At 48.6% G+C, this 5,504-nt stretch overlaps 1 pseudogene; it reads right to left on the reverse strand.

Moving 5' to 3' along the window:
• Positions 1-4,551: 4,551 nt before the first annotated feature.
• The window catches only part of LOC102773985, a 1,448-nt pseudogene continuing 495 nt past the window's right edge, over positions 4,552-5,504 (reverse strand).

Consider the following 5,504-nt stretch of genomic DNA (forward strand, 5'->3'; position numbering starts at 1 on the left):
CTTCAAAAGTGAGATTCCAGAAGAGAATGGATGTGAAGGGCCACACACAGTGCCTGACACTCACGAGGCGTCTCAGTTCCTGAGTTTGGTGCTGAGACTAGAAAAGACGACTAAGACCAGGTCTTGTTTGCAGAGCAAGACTGGCATGCAAGTAAATGAGCATAAACAAAATGTTGAATGACCCCAAGGGAGGCAGGAGGAACCGCGTGGTTTCCTCAGCAAGAGGCACTGGAGGAGTGAAAACGTGGTGGACTCTCCCCGCTTTCTCTGGAGCTAAACCGTCCTGGAGCCGGTGGGTATTGCAGCATACCATTTTTGTTTTTATGTGAAGTTTATGTCTAACAAATTATTTTTAATTGTTTTCTTAGTAGTAATTGTAAGAAATACTCATTTTTTTTTGGGAAGGGGTGTGGCTTTCCTGACTTGGGAACCGATGCTCATGCCGTCTTTGAAAATCAGGCCTCTTTCTTACTCATACCCCAATAAAGCTGGGGGGGAAAATCACGCTCTGACCTCCCTGAAGTCTGGTTGGTCCTCTGCAGCCCCACAGTGGATGCTGGGCTGGCAAAAGCAGCACATCTCTGAGCGGGTGCAGGGTTTTATGATAGGATATTACATTTCACTGTTCAAAGTGCCATCCTTTAACTAGCAGCATCCGCAGCACCTGGGTTGTTGGGAATTCAGAATCTTAGAATTGCAGACAGTACCCTGGGTCTGCACTAAACAATGCCCCAGTGATTCTGATGCATGTGGAAATTTGAGAAGCGACAAATCCAGGCAACTTGGTCTACATCTGTACACTCCTTTCTACAGCATTTCCCCATGTACACCCCAGGCACTGCTGTCCCCATCAGTTTAGGCACTTTTGGAACCCCAAAACAGTGTATGTGAAGAAAGGCCCCCATTGTGGTGAATTGCTTATTGAACCCTGAGAAAGAAGATACCTACTGAAAAGGTTTCCCAATGGCTAACTGGGCTCAAATTAACAAAACAAAACAAAACACAGAGCCCAGCAGCCATTTCTACACAGGGACCTTTCATGCAAACTGCACTTCAGGGAAAAGTCTGCACTGAACTGCCTGCCTGCACTGTGTTGCTGCCATCTGAGCCAGCCCTTATAAAGGAGTTCCTGGAATCATATTTCAACCAATAGGACTGAGGCTTTCCCCATCCAGTCAGAGCTGCACAGGGATATCCCCCATCTATAGCTTCATTGGCCAGTCAGAGCAGCTCCATTCTGACCAATCAGGATAGTGACTTTTGGATCAATCAAACCAGAGGATTTGGAGTCCTTCTTTGCATGAGGTCAGACCAATCAGGAACCAGGGGCAGAGACTTACGTCTGCAAAAATTAGCTCCCCTCTAGCTGTGGAGGCACCCTTTCCCTTTCCACCCAAAACTGTTTCCCAGGCGGAGCTGAAACCAAAGATATCTCACAGGAGCAGAGTGGAGCGGGCAAGAGCCGACTGGCACAGAGGGGAGCTGACCAATGCAGGCCAGAGCAGGACTGGCACAGAGGGGAGCTGACCAAGGAGCAGAGCAGAGCCGTCTGGCCGAGGGCCTGCCTGCTGTGCCACTATTGAGCTGTTCCAAAGCTGTGCTGCATTACGCCGTTTCGGCCAGAGGGAAGTTTTCTTCGTCACCACACCCAAATTGAGGATTCCTGTTGATGTTGAAGTGCTGCCAGTGACTATTGGTAGGCAGCTTTTAGGGAGGCCTCTACCTTCAGCCCAGGAATCAGCACTTCCTTTCTTAACTAGGTGAAAGTCGTCTAGGACGACGGTGGTCCACATTTTCCTCACAGTCACAGCAGCTGTGGTGTCATGGCTGGGAATTCTGCTTAAGGCTTAAAGTCTTTCTTAAAAGTAAGCTGTGTATACAGCTCTCTTTTTCTTAGCCAAACAAAATGAAATGGGTTTTGGAAATTGGAGATAGATGAATGAGGCTTTTTATAATCACCACTTTTACTCATCGGCTCTTGTTCTTGTTCTGTTCATTTCCTCTTAGATCGAGGCATTTTTAATGAGGAGCGGAATTAAAAAGGGGGTCAGGGAAACCAAAACACACAGAGGGAAATTCTGCTGAGCTCTAGGTTTCCTCAGTTCTTTAAAGTGCTTGGAAAGTAATATTTTGTTGTGACTAAATCTAATTAATAGCTAGCTGGTACTCATCAAAACCTCATTTCTTTCAACCTTGAAGGCAGTGGGAACGATACACAGATCTGTGTATTATCACAGCAAACGAATTCTTCTTTTTCCTTAATCACTCAGAGCTTTATCAGCAGTGTAAGCAGCAGATGGACAGCTGTGTTTAAAAAAATTAAACGCAGCTCAGAGTGTTCGCTGTGGCATGTAATGAATGTGTATTGATTGATAGAATTACGTTAAAAGTATATGTATGTGATTTTGAAAACAGTCTGAACTAGGTAGTAGGTAGGCATGGTTCTTAACTGAGCCTCCAGCCTGTCCCTGAGTATTTGGAGGGAGTCAGCAAGCCTGTTCTCTCCCCAGCACAGACTCATCAGCACGCTGCAGACCAATCAATCACCAATCGGATTCAAACACCGAGAGGATGGAAGGGCTCATCGGGAGGAGGCACCGGAGGATTACAGTGCAGGGGCCTGCCTCTCTGCCTGTGGGGGTGCAACTGTGGGCTGTTGGATACATGGCCATCTCTTCCATTCTGAGCAGACCACGGATGAATGGCCACGGTGGCCGAGGTGCTGATAGGCTCCTGTCAGTTAGTCAGGACTGCATTGTAATTTTCAGATGTTGGGAGTCCCAGTAGAAGAGAGGCAGTGATTGCAGATGCTGCTCATTTAGGGATGAGAACTGCCTCCCAGGGCGGCCGAGCATCCCCTCTCCACCCCGTCCCTCCTTCCCAGCCCCGGTCCAAATCAGTGATTTCTGTTGATGATGGACTTGATGTTTCGTGTGTGCTAGGTAGAGTGTTACCTCAATTTGGCAAGTATTTATTAAGTATCTACTTGGTGCCAGGTCCTTGGTACAGCAGTTTAAGCCTCAAATCTGCTGTTTGATTGCTCGTGCCAGCGGAGCCAACATCCATCGGCACTCTGTGTGTCCGTAACTTATACTATGCTAATCATCTGGCAGCCCCGCGTTCAAGCCTGACTTTCATCAAGAAAGCATGACAGAGAAATCTGCACAGCGTGTTTAGGGAAATAGCTTACAGGAAGAAACACGATGTTATAACAGAATTGGCCTGATCTGTGCATAGCTGAGGTCTGAGATTGACAGGGGATTGTTACAATTATTTAAACCGTTCTTAATCTGTTGTGGGGAAATGAAGGAGTTTTTCTTAATCAGGTGAAGAGTGAGAAAGCCTGTCTGTTTACAGATGTGATCATTTAGTCAAAACACCCAGAGGCCAGCCTGGGTTTTTTGCTTTCCATCTGGACATGCTGCACGTGGCTGAGCCCTGACCGTCTCCCACCTCCCCGCGCAGAGCCTGTGTGCCCGAATGTAACCGCTTTGCCGTCAGCCCCTGAACCATTTGCTCTCATCTTGGGTGGGCGTGGGACCAGCATAGTCTTACATTTAAAGAAATTTATTGATTTTTCAGATGGAGAGAAAAATCTGATGATATAGTGTTACTTAGCTGCTTAAACAAGTTAATTGAAGTAAAGTTATGGCTACTCCAAGGTGTCTTTTCTTACAGCTGGAATGTGTCCTCAAAGTTTGGGTGTTCTCCAAAAACTGTCAACCACGTCGCAGTTCCAGGAAAGGGGCTAGATGTCATCTCTTCGGTAAAGGGGTATTTCTGATGGCTACTTGAGGGGAAGGCGTAGACCCTTCTACTAAATGAAATAATCAACATCCGATTCATAAGCTAGTCGGCGCGTACCATTTACGGACACACAGCAGCTGTCAAGCTCTGGGTGGCCGTGTCTAAGATTTCCCTATGCGACTGGATTTGGGTTTTAGAGCCTTTATTGTTTTTGTAGGTTTGGGTAACTGGTTTATATAATGGGCAACAAGTTGTGTTTCTTTTTATACTTTCTTTAAACAAAGTTTGAGGCAGCTACAAACATGTTAGCAGCGTTTAGTTATTAATTTTTTAGACAGTATCGGTCATGAGAGGTTTATTTTCAGACACAAAGGATAGATCAGTCTATTCTGATCCCCTCGCATTTCAGTGGACCGATGTATGGGAAATCTTCCTGACAGGGAATCACCAAGAACCTGTCCAGCTTGGCTGACCCTGAACACAGGGGTGCTGGTGTTCAGAGCGCCGGCCATTGCTTACTCGGCTTGTTAAGAAATGCAAAAAAGAAGTGGATTTAAAATGTTAGGAATGGCGGATCTGGCCCACAAGAGGCAGATTCCGGGCTCTCCTCTGGCTGCAGACAGGAGTGCTCTGGCGTCGGAAGGTGCATCGGGCCTGCTCGGGGCCGCCTGTTTTTCTCAGGGCGAGTGGGACGGAGGCAGAAAGGAAAAAAAAGACACCGGAGAGGCTTCGGGGCCCTAGCGGCCCTGCATGGTGGCAGCAGGAACACAGGTCTTGCCCTCCTGCTTTTCTCCTCCACCTCCTCTGTGAAGGGAACCTGCTTTTCCCACGTGTCCTGTGCAGACAGCAGTTGCTCCCCGGGTCTCAGGTGCAGATGGAGGGCGTGGTGAGGCTGCTGCTCTCTCCTTGGCGGAGTGCTTGTCTCTTTTGTCAGTTGGAGGACACCCACCTGGTGTTTCCTGCTTCCAGTGACAGCATGATCTTTAGCTCATCCCCCGTGGGGACCACAGTGAGCAGGAAGGATGGCGAGTTGGGTTAGATGGACATGATCACGATGGCCAACATGTTGAGTGACTCATGGCGACTCTAGCTGTGGCTGCATACACTGTGCTGCCCATTGGGTGGAGATGATCACATTGTTGCCATGCACCATGGTGATGAGATGCCAGTCTAGGTAGAGGTCCATGTTGGATAGGTATGAGGGGGGGACCTCTGTTCATCACCACCTCCTTCAAGACATCGTACTGCATGACCTGCTTCCTGACCTCCTTGCCTGGGTCTGCAGCCAGCACCCTGTCCGCTGATCTCAATGGGTACAGCTACCTTCTTCCCTCTGAGCTCCTCCATGACCCTGACTTCAGCTGGCTCCGAAGAGCAGTAGCTGCATCTCCCTGTGACACGTGAATAACGTGGGACTGAAAGTTCTCAAAGTGGATGGGGTCACAAAGCGGGAGTCCAGGTGGAGGGCATGCTGCCCTGGGAAAGCAGGGTCCCGTCTCCTTCCCGGCATATGACAGAATTGATCTGATTGGACATGCCATCATAATGTTCTTCCTTTTCAGTGATCCAAAGTTGTCGGCACTCCCTATGGCGTCTTCCAGAACTTTCTTCTCCACAAACACAATCATGTTGTTCTCCATCACGTGCTTGCAGAGCTCCTTGAGGGTTGGTGGAGCAGGCTGGACCTTCTTGATGACAAGAACACTCTGGGACAGCCGTGGGCAAACTACGGCCCGCAGGCCGGATCCGGCCTGTGT

The sequence above is a fragment of the Myotis davidii genome, unplaced genomic scaffold, assembly GCF_000327345.1.
Source record: "Myotis davidii unplaced genomic scaffold, ASM32734v1 scaffold189, whole genome shotgun sequence".
Lineage (NCBI taxonomy): Eukaryota > Metazoa > Chordata > Mammalia > Chiroptera > Vespertilionidae > Myotis > Myotis davidii.